Source organism: Bolinopsis microptera, chromosome 12, assembly GCF_026151205.1.
Source record: "Bolinopsis microptera isolate Bmic1 chromosome 12, MBARI_Bmic_1.0, whole genome shotgun sequence".
Taxonomy (NCBI): domain Eukaryota; kingdom Metazoa; phylum Ctenophora; class Tentaculata; order Lobata; family Bolinopsidae; genus Bolinopsis; species Bolinopsis microptera.
This window is the reverse complement of record NC_087083.1, coordinates 2062295-2078435: the sequence shown is the minus strand read 5'-3', so window position 1 is coordinate 2078435 and position 16141 is coordinate 2062295. Positions and strand designations below refer to the sequence as shown.

At 40.3% G+C, this 16141-nt stretch overlaps 1 protein-coding gene and 1 long non-coding RNA gene across 3 annotated transcripts in view; one reads left to right on the top strand and one right to left on the bottom strand.

Moving 5' to 3' along the window:
* Nucleotides 1-16141, bottom strand: part of LOC134823968 (claspin-like) — an 87947-nt gene that overhangs the window by 40380 nt on the left and 31426 nt on the right. The window lies entirely within an intron of this gene.
* Nucleotides 8359-9654, top strand: LOC134823969 (uncharacterized). The gene is made up of 2 exons (XR_010161331.1): nt 8359-8720; nt 9006-9654. It is a non-coding gene; the product is annotated as an uncharacterized LOC134823969 (long non-coding RNA).

The window sequence follows — 16141 nt, the reverse complement described above, 5'->3', positions numbered from 1 at the left end:
TTTTTTTCAAAGAAAATTTTTAAAACCCCTATATTATATTGCTAAGATTCCATGTTCATAGTAGTTCAGATCGCCATAGTTAGCTTATCCCTATCCTTTGTGGACGCTAACCTTGGCGTGTATCTGTGCAAGAGGACCAGCAAGGAGATAGACGGATGTCAACGGAACGGTTACAGACCAGCCCTGATGAGGAACTGTTATCCAGGAGGGATCTCTGGGACCAGGGTGATGACGAGAAGGGAGCGCAGGAAATGCTTGAAAATTGAGAAAATTGCAGTGAACATGTGTAACTTACAGTGCTCTTCAGGTTATAGATTATTAATTACATAATTAATTATTAATTACATATTTATCGACTGTTTTTGAAACCACCCATCTTTGTTAGTACATAGGTTATTTGATGATTTAGCTTAAAGATATGATTATAAAATTAGATTGTGAAACCTATTCTGAACCTATTTGGTATAACAGCTATTTCTATTTTAACCTAGCTCCCGAGGATCGAATAGAATTTGTGATTTTATTACTCATTTATATTCCAATATTTCTAACTATGGTTAAAATGATATGAAGTATATGTATGTTATGCTAAATTAAGATATTTTCCGTTCAAACTTATGCTGAAATTTATTATTTTTAGGTTCACTGAGAAGTAAATCAGTCACACAAAAAAGAAAGCGATCTGCAGGTATATTCACAATTATTGAATACTTAAATAACAGTGTTATTTCTTTCATCACTGAATCGTTCAACTATTACTAACTACAACTTCTTGTACAAGCTAGAAATATATTCCAAGAAAATGCATTCAATATGTTTTTGTAGCTTTCCGCATTTCAGATGTGTCACAATCGCCACTGAGACAAAAAATTGAAGGAGAAATAACATTGAAATCCGCTGAATCGTCCGTAATCCTGCGACAATACGACCCTGAACTAGGAATAGACGGAGACATGGACACCTCAGCTAAATTTGTTTCTGACGAGAACACATTCTGGTTCAAAGTACACTTCCAAGATACCCGCTGTGTCGCCCAGGTTCTGAGTCTGGACACGGGTATTTACACGCATACCTGGAACTGCACTGAGAGGGGTTGTGATGATACGTGTGGGGGAGTGATGTGTAGGTATGTAAAACATTATTCAAACAATATAATTAATTATAATACACATAATTGTCACGATGACCCTATGGCCTATATAGCTATATAAAAACAACCGTTCAACAAATCAATATATTCCCTTGTGCAGGTATGTTGATATAACAGTCCTCAACGAGGGTGACGGAACCGGAGATATGATTTTGCCCCGTAATTGTGGGTCTGGAGTCAAGGTGTCCATTTCAAGACAGATTGCCAGGGAGTTGGGATATGATTTCTTTGAAATCGCAGAATTGGCTGTGATTGGACGGGATTGCCATCATCTAGGTAAGTGATTGTCAGTTATATAGCAATTATAAGTGTATGAGTTTGAGTCTCAAATGGTTTATTTAGTTAATCGGAAGCTTAGCTAAAAAGACTTTTGTATAGATACTAGAAATCCATTTTAGCGAAATTAAGAATGAAATAAGATAACTCAATCAAATGCATAATAAGATGTAGGGGCCGGTAAAATAATAAGCCGATTATATTTATAACTGGAAAACTTCAATGGTCAATAATTAGGTGATAGTCAGCATTCTGAACAAAAATTATGATATTTCGATATTTTATGTCATGTAAATGTTGTATGTAAATTCATATTTTATGATAAATTCGTTAGTTCTGAGACAAGCTGTTGGACCAGTTTCTCTGATATCTGCTGAATCGTCAACCATTCTTCGTTACAACGATCCTGAGCTTGGGATTGACGGTAAAATGAACACCTCTGCAAAGTTTGTATCCGATGAGGATTCTTTCTGGTACCAAGTACACTTTGATGATATATATTGTGTAGATCAAGTGATGAGTTTGGATTCAGATATCTACACTCATACTTGGACCTGCATGGAAAGTGGTTGTGGTGATCCGTGTGAGGGAAGAATGTGTAAATATGTAGATGTCACTGTTTTGAACGAAAGTAATGTAGACGAAAACGAAAACATGTCATCAAGATCAAGCTCTTGTGGGAAATTTTCGTCTACTAATATCCCTGCAAACTGTGGAGACGGGGTCAGAATATCCATCTCGAAAGAAAACGCTAAAACTTTGGATTACGACTTCTTTGAGGTTTCCGAATTTTCCGTAACTGGTCGCAAACAAGGTAAATTCAGACAATTATCGTCTCCACTAAACAATAATCAACTTTGTTAAAATGATTACTGCTTTACAATGAAACTATTGGATATTAAAACAATCAATTTACTCTCATAGTGTAGTTGAGTAATATGAGTATGCACGGTTTCTAACAATACAGGGTACTTTTTAAGGTAATTCTGCATCAAAATTTGGTTTATTAGATTTCCATTTAATTTAATGTTCATAGCAAAATAGGATATATACCATCACATTTGTCAAATGATTAATCCAGATTTTCAGCTCTGAAACCACAAGTCAAAGAGGAAATCCAAGTAACATCTGCTCAATCATCTGTGATACTATACGACCTGATGTCTGAACTCGGAATAGATACTCCTCGCAGATACATATCAGATGACATTTCTTCCTGGTATATCCGAGTAGATTTTGATGAAACGTACTGCGTGGATAAAGTATTGAGTATAAATGGAGGAGAAACCACTCACAGTTGGGAGTGTTCTGAGGATGGTTGTGGAATGGCTCCGTGTAAGGGGTCCAGGTGTAACGACCTTGAAGTGTCCGTTCTCAACCTGGATCTACAAGAGGATCTACCTGCTAATTGTGGGAACGCGGTTAGGATATCTATACCTCAAACAGATGGTAAACTGTTGAATTTTGATTATTTTGGAATCTCTGAGATAGCAGTGACTGGACAACTTTATGTCGGGCCAACGCCCACTTCGATGTATCAAGACGACACTGACGCCCTCTGTTCAGTATTAGGTAGTTTTAATTTTCTATTTAATTCAATTAAAGTTTGTGCTATATAGTACGAATTGAAATTATAAAATTTCACTTTGAAATTCAACCTCCACCCAATAAAATATGATTTTTTTATTTAACTTATTCAGCTCTTAGACAAACTGTTGGAGAAGTAGAGCTCAAGTCTGCTGAATCGTCAACCATTCTTCGTTACAACGATCCTGAGCTTGGGATTGACGGTAAAATGAACACCTCTGCAAAGTTCGTATCCGATGAGGATTCTTTCTGGTACCAAGTACACTTTGATGATATATATTGTGTAGATCAAGTGATGAGTTTGGATTCAGATATCTACACTCATACTTGGACCTGCATGGAAAGTGGTTGTGGTGATCCGTGTGAGGGAAGAATGTGTAAATATGTAGATGTCACTGTTTTGAACGAGAATCGTCACAATGCATTAACAGGAATGACGTCCACATCTTGTGGTGATTTGTCAACTCTTAAGATCCCAGAAAACTGTGGAGATGGGGTCAAAATATCGATATCAAAGGAAAACGCCAAAACATTGGGTTATGACTTTTTTGAGGTTTCCGAGTTTTCTGTAACTGGTCGAAAACAAGGTATGATTCAGAATGTTGAGCTGGTTATTTCATTTCGAACAATATTCATCAATTTTGTCGATGGATTCAAATTCCAAAGGCGCCTTCCATTCATTTAGGGGTACCAAGGGGGAACGTTTGAGCTAGTTCCCAGATGTTTTTTCACCTAAGCAAATGCGGGATCCACCTAAGCAAATGCGTAAGATTTATTAGTTCGGCGTCTGCCAGATAATTAATGCAAAATTATTTTCATGCCCTTGGTAAAGTTACAATGCAGATATATACACATTACACAATACACTACACATATACATTATACATTATACAACCATTGACTTCACTCTGCGTTAGAAGAAGTAAGATTCCTTCTGTATCATCCTAAATAAATTTATTCATTTGCAGTTAAAGTTGTGAAAATAGTTGTGCCCATGTTAACCACAACACAATTACATCCTATAAAATTCAGCAAAATCATTTTTGTCAGACTGATATTTTTGAAAATTTCAGCTGTGACGCCACAAATTAAAGAGGAAATTCAAGTAACATCTGCTCAATCATCTGTGATACTATACGACCTGATGTCTGAACTCGGGATAGACACTCCTCGCAGATACATATCAGATGACATTTCTTCCTGGTATATCCGAGTAGATTTTGATGAAACGTACTGCGTGGATAAAGTATTGAGTATAAATGGAGGAGAAACCACTCACAGTTGGGAGTGTTCTGAGGATGGTTGTGGAATGGCTCCGTGTAAGGGGTCCAGGTGTAACGACCTTGAAGTGGCCGTTCTCAACCTGGATCTACAAGAGGATCTACCTGCTAATTGTGGGAACGTGGTTAGGATATCCATACCTCAAACAGATGGTAAACTGTTGGATTTTGATTATTTTGGAATCTCTGAGATAGCAGTGACTGGACAACTTTATGTCGGGCCAACGCCCACTTCCGTGTATCAAGACGAACCGGGCGCTCTCTGCTTAGAATTTGGTATACTAGGTTTTCTTTTTCCTTTTCGTATACAATTCACTTTTAATCTGAATTTCAAAACCAACTACATGTAAACATTTTATTTCGGCCAATCTTAAATTGATCACACTTGCAGTGACACAAAATAAATCGGATCAATTTATATTTTATTCAGGTCTTAGACAAACTGTTGGAAAAGTAGAGCTCAAGTCTGCTGAATCTTCAACCATTCTTCGTTACAACGATCCTGAGCTTGGGATTGACGGTAAAATGGACACTTCTGCAAAGTTTGTATCCGATGAGGATTCTTTCTGGTACCAAGTACACTTTGATGATATATATTGTGTAGATCAAGTAATGAGTTTGGATTCAGATATCTACACTCATACTTGGACCTGTATGGAAAGTGGTTGTGGTGATCCGTGTGAGGGAAGAATGTGTAAATATGTAGATGTCACTGTTTTGAACGAAAGTAATGTAGACGAAAACGAAAACATGTCATCAAGATCAAGCTCTTGTGGGCACTTTTCGTTTACTAATATCCCTGCAAACTGTGGAGACGGAGTCAGAATATCCATCTCGAAAGAAAACGCTAAAACTTTGGATTACGACTTCTTTGAGGTTTCCGAATTTTCCGTAACTGGTCGCAAACAAGGTAAATTCAGACAATTATCGTCTCCACTAAACCGGGGGGGGGGGATCATACACTTAGTACCGGACATCACGTTGGTGGGTGGGTCATTTTTTCTTCTAAAAACACAGTTAGTACATGGTACTAACTGGTGGGTCTACTGCCCATTTTCCAGAAAAACAGTTAGTACATGGTACTAAAGGGGGTGTCTAACCCAAAAAAAACCCAATTTACCTCAAATTTCAATTTTGGGAATGGGTTTTGAGGTTTTTTAAAGTTTTTTTTTTGGGTTTTTTTTTAATTTTTAAAATTTTGTTTAGTCTTCCTTTAAAGTTTAAATGAGCTCTTTAAAAAAAAGAAATTTCTGGGTGGGTATCTTATTTTATATACCAAAAAACAATTAGTACCACGATTTTTCGACAGTTAGTACCGCAAAAGGCGGCAAAAGGGGTGGGTGTCTTACGTATTATCCAAAAAAACAGTTAGTACCGCACAGGGGGTGGGTGGGTCTAGTGAAAAATATCCAAAACTACACTTAGTCGACGTGATGTCCGGCACTTGGTACCTGATCCCCCCCCCCCCCCCCCCCCCCCGACTAAACAATAATCAACTTTGTTAAAATGATTATTGCTTTACAATGAAACTATTGAATATTAAAACAATCAATTTACTCTCATAGTGTAGTTGAGTAATATGAGTATGCACGTTTTCTAACAATACAGGGTACTTTTTAAGGTAATTCTGCATCAAAATTTGGTTTATTAAATTTCGATTTAATTTAATGTTCATAGCAAAATAGGATATATACCATCACATTTGTCAAATGATTAATCCAGATTTTCAGCTCTGAAACCACAAGTCAAAGAGGAAATCCAAGTAACATCTGCTCAATCATCTGTGATACTGTACGACCTGATGTCTGAACTCGGAATAGACACTCCTCGCAGATACATATCAGATGACATTTCTTCCTGGTATATCCGAGTAGATTTTGATGAAACGTACTGCGTGGATAAAGTATTGAGTATAAATGGAAGAGAAACCACTCACAGTTGGGAGTGTTCTGAGGATGGTTGTGGAATGGCTCCGTGTAAGGGGTCCAGGTGTAACGACCTTGAAGTGTCCGTTCTCAACCTGGATCTACAAGAGGATCTACCTGCTAATTGTGGGAACGTGGTTAGGATATCCATACCTCAAACAGATGGTAAACTGTTGGATTTTGATTATTTTGGAATCTCTGAGATAGCAGTGACTGGACAACTTTATGTCGGGCCAACGCCCACTTCCGTGTATCAAGACGAACCGGGCGCTCTCTGCTTAGAATTTGGTATACTAGGTTTTCTTTTTCCTTTTCGTATACAATTCACTTTTAATCTGAAGTTCAAAACCAACTACATGTAAACATTTTATTTCGGCCAATCTTAAATTGATCACACTTGCAGTGACACAAAATAAATCGGATCAATTTATATTTTATTCAGGTCTTAGACAAACTGTTGGAAAAGTAGAGCTCAAGTCTGCTGAATCTTCAACCATTCTTCGTTACAACGATCCTGAGCTTGGGATTGACGGTAAAATGAACACCTCTGCAAAGTTTGTATCCGATGAGGATTCTTTCTGGTACCAAGTACACTTTGATGATATATATTGTGTAGATCAAGTGATGAGTTTGGATTCAGATATCTACACTCATACTTGGACCTGTATGGAAAGTGGTTGTGGTGATCCATGTGAGGGAAGAATGTGTAAATATGTAGATGTTACTGTTTTAAATGATGATAAACACAGCACATTTACAAAATTTTCATCGAAATCTTGTGGGGATTTGACATCTGTAGATATCCCAGCAAACTGTGGAGATGGGGTCAAAATATCGATATCAAAAGAAAATGCCAAAACATTAGATTATGACTTCTTTGAGGTTTCCGAGTTTTCAGTGACTGGTCGCAGGCAAAGTGAGTTTCTTTTTTATTTCATGTAATTTCTGCCAATATATAATTGTACTTTAGTCGTTCATCATCATGTTTGTACTTTAACTCTCCGGTGATAAGAGCTTCGTAGCAGATTAGCTCATTCTTTATGTCTTGAACGGAAATTTGAGCATGTTTGCAGTTTGTATAATATCCCTATTGGTTTTGGTCTTGTGATTCTGTGCTGTTTACCGCTATCCCGCTGGAAGGCTTTGCTCCTTTTTTTTCCGCCAAATGTTAACCTCCTTAGAATATTTAGCTTCAATGTCCGTTCGAAGACATGCTTGCGCCAATAATGATGTCTGCCCAAAATTATGTCCGTTCACAAAATGTTCATCCAAAGCTGGTTTGCTAAGAGAGCAATTTAAGATTACTGACATAACAGTAACTGAAATTCCACCCGAATCCTTACTTAATATGATAATATAACTCTTATATTCGTTCATATGTCATAACCTCTGCTCCTTTAGCACTACGAACGAAAGTCAAGGGAGAAATTCAAGTAACATCTGCTCAATCATCTGTGATACTATACGACCTGATGTCTGAACTCGGAATAGACACTCCTCGCAGATACATATCAGATGACATTTCTTCCTGGTATATCCGAGTAGATTTTGGAGACACATACTGCGTGGATAAAGTATTGAGTATAAATGGAGGAGAAACCACTCACCGTTGGACTTGTGCCAAATTAGATGGCTGTGGAACGTGCGTGGGATCCAGGTGTAAACAAATACGAGTCTCCGTTTTGAACGATGAATCCCTAGGTGCAGATTTGCCGGCTAATTGTGGCGCTGCGGTTAAAATATCGATTCCAGAGGCGGATGGGAAGGTGCTGAACTTTGATTATTTTGGGGTATCGGAGATTTTGGTTATAGGTCGGCAGTTTGTTCCTGAACTAGGTGAGCTATCATTGGAATAGTTTTAAAGTTTTGGTGGATTATTTCAAAATACTTCCAAAGTCACATTCAAGAATTAAGACTAGACGGAGTATTTGTGTACACTGTTCATTGTACATTGTACATTGTACATTGTACACTGTACACGGTACACTGTAAACTGTACACTGTACAGACTGTATAATACAGACTGCAGGACGGTTGTATAACAATTTAATACTCTTACTATTTCAGTAACCAGACAGAAACTTAGGGCTGTACCGATGAAATCTGCTGAATCTTCGATCATTCTTCGTTACAACGACGGTAAAATGGACACTTCTGCAAAGTTCGTATCCGATGAGGATTCTTTCTGGTACCAAGTACACTTTGATGATATATATTGTGTAGATCAAGTGATGAGTTTGGATTCAGATATCTACACTCATACTTGGACCTGCATGGAAAGTGGTTGTGGTGATCCGTGTGAGGGAAGAATGTGTAAATATGTAGATGTCACTGTTTTGAACGAAAGCAATGTAGACGAAAGCAGCATTGAAGATGAAAATAAAATCATGCGTGGTAATTGTGGAAATGGAGTTAAACTTTCGATAACCAAAGAAAATGCCAAAAAGTTGGGGTACGATTTTTTCGAGGTTTCGGAGCTTGCTGTATTTGGACGTCAGTTAGGTTAGTTTTATAGTCAGTACTTCTGTAGTGACGAGTTATTACATTACATTCCTAATACATAATTACTTGAGTAGTGCGATTTCGTGACCAAAATAGTTCTTGATTAACATTTACGCAAAAAAATGAGAATCCAAATACAAGTTTAGTACACATTTTAATTTTAAAAGGCACGCTGAGTCGAAAAATCACTTTAATTGTTTAGTCTTAGATACAATTTCTTTCCATTTACACTTTTACATTTTAGTTTCAATAGGTAAACATTAAACTATAGCTCCAAATATTCAGTTCAGAGACAAAAGGTGAACGGTGAAATAGAGAACCTATCCGCTGCACAAACCATCACCCTTAAAGATCTTAGTTCTCATCTTGGGATCAAGGCAAAACGGAGGTACATATCTGATGAGATTTCCTCCTGGACCCTAAAGATAACCTTTCAAAACGTTCACTGTGTTGATGAAGTACAAAGTTTCGACGAAAATACCAAAACTCACAGCTGGAACTGCTTTATAGATGGTTGCAACACGCTGTGCCAGGGTCTCCTTTGTGAAAACACCGTAGTTTCAGTGACAAACAGGAAGCGTGACCCAGTGTGGCCAGCTAACTGCGGGGATGGAGTCCAAATATTTATATCTCAATCTGACTTGGACAACAAGGTTTTGGATTTTGATTTTTTCGGGATCTCGGAAATTGTGGTTATCGGCCGACAACTAGACACAATTCAAAATTCCGATTTTGAATTTTCTTGAGATTGATTTTAGAATATTTTACATGTGGATAAGAATTGAAATTGAATGCGCAAAATATTTCATTATTTGAATTCGAGCGAAAATTGTTACTCTGATTTCCAGTCGGTATTTTGGTGAAAATAACACTGATGATACTGATGGGTATATTATTTTGTAATACCCTAATTTTTTACATTGAAATTTAAAAATGCTTATAGATATGCATTATACGAGTACAACATGAAACCTATGATATAATTATAAGCGATAGACAAACCAGCCAGCTTTGTATACTATTACTTATAGTTTATATCATACACGCTACTCTAACTGCGTATAATGCGATTACACTATTAATTGCACGAGGCGCAGCCGAGTGCAATAACTGGTGTTATCGTATTATACATGCAGTTAGATCCGCGTATATCTCCACGCTTCTGGTGTTATATTCAGTGCGATTAGTTTATAATCGCACGGACTGTGTTGTTAGTTGCTCTAAAAACAGTGAGATAATAAACTAATCGCACTGTTTTGAGAGCACTGAGCAACTCAAAGAACAGCGCACTTCCACCCTCCACTTCAACCTCCTCCGAGAAACGAATTGACGTCATCCGCCGACTCTCTCTTTCGGTTGGTACAATCTAGTAGGTCCACAAAAATGTCTGATAACCAGCTCAACAGGGGTCAAATATAGATAAAAAGAGTAAAGATAGAATAACCGTCCGATGCTTATTCATATTGCTCCTCTCATCTTTGACATCGAATTAGAACCCTCCCTCTATCTCTCTCCCTCTCTCTCTCTCTCTCTCTCTCTCTCTCTCTCTCTCTCTCTCTCTCTCTCTCTCTCTCTCTCTCTCTCTCTCTCTCTCTCTCTCTCTCTCTCTCTCTCTCTCTCTCTCTCTCTCTCTCTCTCTCTCTCTCTCTCTCTCTCTCTCTCTCTCTCTCTCTCTCTCTCTCTCTCTCTCTCTCTCTCTCTCTCTCTCTCTCTCTCTCTCTCTATCTCTCTCTCTCTCTCTCTCTCTCTCTCTCTCTCTCTCTCTCTCTCTCTCTCTCTCTCTCTCTCTTCTCTCTCTCTCTCTCTCCCTCTCTCTCTCTCTATCTATCTATCTATCTATCTATCTATCTAAATGAAAGCTGTAATCTATCATGTTATTTGGCTCCAAGATAATAACCGACTTTGAGAAAATTACCCAGAATTCTAATATGAACAATAGATGTAAATTTTGAAAGATTAGCGGATAGGAAATAGAGATAAAAGGCGGGAACTGCTCGTATGTGTTTTACTGGTTTGACCAATACGAGGTCGCGTCTACAGTCACGTGGTCTGTCTCCACTAATAGGGAGCTCTATGTGGTGTGATTGGTCATTCCGCTGGCGAGTAAACTCCCCGGACAGAGTGTTTCCTGATAATATGGTCCGTGTGCTCAGTTCTTTTTTATCAGTTGACCGTTACTACATTACAGTAATGATTTCGTCATTTTGTCGGAGAGCTTACACTTACGGTTATAATTATTAGCTTATATTTTCTGATTTTGCTGCTAAAGTTTAGCTTAGGCTTCTAAATCTAACGACTTCACAATTTTCAGCAAATTCACGAAGTGTTTATCATAGATTGTCGTGTAGAATTGATATTTAATTCTGTTTTTGTACTTTACATTTATCAAATTAATTTGGCAGTTATGCGTCTCGTCATTCGTCATTTTCTTTATTAGTCATTCATTATTCGGCACTATCCGTCGCGGAGTCGAGTCCGCGGCGGAGCCGCCGGACTCCGGGCGGACTCCGAGCGGACTCCGGCGGAGCCGCCGGACTCCGAGCGGACTCCGGCGGTGCTCCGCCAAAATGTATTTACAGTGGACTCGAGTACATTTTGGCGGACTCCGAGCGGAGCCGAGCGGACTCCGAGCGGACTTTAAAGTCCGCCGCGGACTCCGAGCGGCTCCGCGGCGGCTCGGCGGAGTGTCCGCCGCGGATTAAGCCACTAGGCGGACTCCGGTCCGCCGCGGACTCCGGCGGAGTGCTTGGCGGACTCCGCCGGACCTCTCCGCCAGACTTGAATCCGGCGGAGTCCGGCGGAGCTTGGCGGACTCCGCCAGCTCGGCGGACTCCGCTCGGAGTCCGCCGGACTCCAACAGAGTCCACTGACTTCCGACATCCGTCTTCCGACCCTCGGCTAAATTTGTCACGTGACATACAACATAGCATTTTGCAATATTGTGGTCAGATGAAAAGGTCGCTAGTGATAAACCTTAACCATTACCCTCACAATGTCAATAGTGTACAACTCTAGTCCTAACTTTGACCCTATAATGTATAAACGTTGACGGCCCTAACCCTCCACCAAACCGTCCGCAGCGAAATATCAATGTCATTGACTGGTCACGTGACCAAAACAATTTTTGTCATATTATCTCATATGGGGAAGCGTTTTTAACAAGCAAAAATACGTCGACCATCACAGGACGACGCCAGCCAGCACTCTCTACGCTCTTCGAGCTCCGATCGTCCTGTGACGAAGTAAGGACGAAGCCTGAGGTCCTCAGGTAACATCGACCACCGATTGAAAATTCAAAAATTTTTTGACATAAAGGTCAAATGTAAAACTAAAATCTTGATGTTGATTGATTGACGACGTCAATTTTTGAGCACAGCGCTTGATTGACAATGTCAATCCTTCGCATCTCGCCGATCTGCTTAAGTGGTTGCGAGAAGCATTATTTGATGCGCGCGCGACCCAGTAGTGCATCGCGCTACAAGCACAGCGCGAGCGCATATTGCGGAAAAGGACCGCGTAGCTAGTCAAGATGTTGATAAATATTTGGCTTGTGGCGCGATGTGTTGCTCTAACTATAGCCCTCTCGCTTGCAGTAGCGCGACCGCCGGAGGCGGCAATGACCTGGTTAGCTAGGTAAACGCGATGTGCCTTGTAGGATGAAATCCTACTAGCTGACGCCGTTCGCAGCTGTGCTGCTCGCTGTACGTCAGCGATCGAAATTTATACGCGTATCCCCCGTTAAGATTTGTCATACGTTGTATGACCCGCCGCGCACGAAGTGCGCGGCTCCCCCTGTAGCGTCGAAGACGCTACTATAGTGAAGCGACCGTGGGGGTCACCACGTGATACAAGTTAAGATGTGCCACTCGACGCGCCACACAATTTTTTTCGTTGCTCGTCGCACGTCGACGAACAACGAAGCTCGTTGCGACGCGCCGCGCAATGAGCTGCCAGGCTAGGACATCGTCCTGGTCCAACAAATTTTGGCGAGCGATTTTCTCCAAAAATTTAATGAGGGCGTCGACGTGCGACGAGCAACGAGAAAAATTGCGTGGCGCGTCGGGTGGCACATCTTAACGGGTGATACGCGTATAAATTTCGATCGCTGACGTACAGCGAACATCACAGCTGCGAGTGGCGTCAGCTAGTAGGATTTCATCCTACAATGCAAGGCACATCGCGTTTATTTAGCTAACCAGGTGCTTTCGCGCCGCTGCGGGCGCGCTTGTTCCACAAGTCATTTCCGGCGGTCGCGCGCTACTGCAAGCGAGAGGGCTATAGTTAGAGCAACACATCGCGCCACAAGCCAAATATTTATCAACATCTTGACTAGCTACGCGGTCCTTTTCCGCATGCGCTCGCGCTGTGCTCAAAAATTGACGTCGTCAATCAATCAGCATCAAGATTTTAGTTTTACATTTGACCTTTATGTCAAAAAATCTTTGAATTTTCAATCGGTGGTCGATGTTACCTGAGGACCTCAGGCTTCGTCCTTACTTCGTCACAGGACGATCGGAGCTCGAAGAGCGTAGAGAGTGCTGGCTGGCGTCGTCCTGTGATGGTCGACGTATTTTTGCTTGTTAAAAACGCTTCCCCATATGAGATAATATGACAAAAATTGTTTTGGTCACGTGACCAGTCAATGACATTGATATTTCGCTGCGGACGGTTTGGTGGAGGGTTAGGGCCGTCAACGTTTATACATTATAGGGTCAAAGTTAGGACTAGAGTTGTACACTATTGACATTGTGAGGGTAATGGTTAAGGTTTATCACTAGCGACCTTTTCATCTGACCACAATATTGCAAAATGCTATGTTGTATGTCACGTGACAAATTTAGCCGAGGGTCGGAAGACGGAGGTCAGAAGTCAGTGGACTCTGTTGGAGTCCGGCGGACTCCGAGCGGAGTCCGCCGAGCTGGCGGACTCCGCCAAGCCCCGCCGGACTCCGCCGAATTCAAGTCTGGCGGAGAGGTCCGGCGGAGTCCGCCAAGCACTCCGCCGGAGTCCGCGGCGGACCGGAGTCCGCCTAGTGGCTTAGTCCGCGGCGGACACTCCGCCGAGCCGCCGCGGAGCCGCTCGGAGTCCGCGGCGGACTTTAAAGTCCGCTCGGAGTCCGCTCGGCTCCGCTCGGAGTCCGCCAAAATGTACTCGAGTCCACTGTAAATACATTTTGGCGGAGCACCGCCGGAGTCCGCTCGAAGTCCGGCGGCTCCGCCGGAGTCCGCTCGGAGTCCGCTCGAAGTCCGGCGGCTCCGCCGCGGACTCGACTCCGCGACGGATAGTGCCCATTATTCATATGTAAAGGTAAGATTTTTTGTTTTCCGACTAGGTTGTTTAGACCTAGCAACCTAGACATTATGCTAAATCTGGTCAACCCTAAATTATACGAAACATTATGATTTAAAACACTTTTATTTCACTGAAAGACAGATAAAATGAATGATAACACATTCTATAGTGGTTAGTAATTTCATAGTAATTAGCATTATATTAATAACTACAATTTAATAACGAATAGTTAAGTTTGGTTAGTGGGTGAAATTATTTGCAAAATAACGCTCAATTGATAGCTTAATATGTTTGTATTGTTATCAGCACAGTGGCGCAATCGGTTAGACATAAGCCTTGTCTGTCTGTCTAGCCCGGACGTAGCGAGATCGAGTCCCGGCTTGGTCAAAAGTTTTCAAAAATCGGTAATTAGTTCGTAAAAGTTCACTAAGCTGTGCAATCACACACTAATTCTAAAGGCTTATGTATACATGTTTCATAACAATAGAACTAGTCACCCACTAACGTTATTACAAAGTAACATCATATCTAATATCGTATAATGCGAGCGTAGTTACTCAGTTTATCTAACAAATGTAACATGTAACGTGTATCGTCTAATGTTCTACCCTTACGTGGGTACATAACAACAGAGCAGTGTACACGTGCTCTTGATAACGCTAAGTAAAGTGGAGTCAGGTCCTTCTCCTCACTACCCAACACTTCACACAGTACTATTACAGCAGGCCACTCACTAGAGGCACAATACGCCATGTCACACACTGCAATCTTACTAGCAGTGTTCTTACATCTCATATTAACACTCTTCTTAACTAGTGGTACTACACTACTAGTGTAATTAGTATATACTATACCTATATCAGAATAATTTAATTCATGTGTAGCACACAATCTATCTAAGTCAATGTTAATAACACTTACAATACTATCAACATTACGATCATTAAAAACATGTATAACAGGCAATGTACCGTGTATAAAGTGTCCTGTTGATTGTGAAGGTAAAATAACATCTAAAATATCTGATTTAAGAGAACATAATTTAACAAATTGATGTCTGATTACAGATAAAATATTCGATAAATCAAACGTATTTCTCAAGTTACTAGATAAAGTAGTCCTCTGATGAGGTGCTAATATATCAGTAAACACATTAGCTACTATTGAAATGAAATATATGTCATATACCGACCAAACCTGGACAATATCACATGCTATCCACACAATCTTATCTGCTGATAAGTCTTTTAACGTGTTAATCAATACACTGAATATTTCAGCTGCAGTGGTATTGTAATCAATAACTGTCTGTATATCATCAACAAACAAATTATAACCACTTAGTACACTGAGTATATCTGTTAAATATGCGGTATCTTCAGTACCTGGTATCTCCACAATAATAACATTACACAAACTCTCTGTTATAAGATTAGCTAGTTGTTCGGGAGTTTGATCATCTTCATCTGTGCTTATCAGTTTGTAATTTATACTGGCGTTATCTAACGCACTTTGATAATGCTGTGAATTGTTTCCGGGTCCAGTAAACTTAAATACCACAACTTTGTTGTTCTTATCAGACTCTAACAGTTGCAGTATTTTACCACACAATATGACAGTTTTGCCCGCCCCTGCGGGACCGTTAATCAACAACAAATTCTCTTTTGACTCCAAAGCATTGTGTTGTTCTACTGTTAGGTTTTCCACATTAGAATTGTTTCTGATAACATCGGGAGCTTTGACAACTGCGGGATTTTGATTACGTTTTTTACCTTTTTTAGGCTCAAAAGTAATGCGACCTTCCTTAAGTTGTTTGTTGACATCCATAATACATCGTCCTAAACTGCACTTGGATTTATCACACGTGTTTCTCTCTGTGGCCCAAATAGCTAACAAAATGTTCCTTACTCTCTCATGGGAATCTGAAGATGATGAATCGGCCAGAGTTACATTTGCTGCCCACCAAGCAGCATCAAGTTCGTTGCGACAAAGGTCCTCTTCAAATATGATAGTTGACAGTTCATCATCACTTAACCGGAGTTCTGTAATCTCACTAAATTGAAACTGTTCTTTAAACTGTTTACTAAAATTAGGGTACGCTGTGAACTGAAGAATATGTGCGTCCTGGT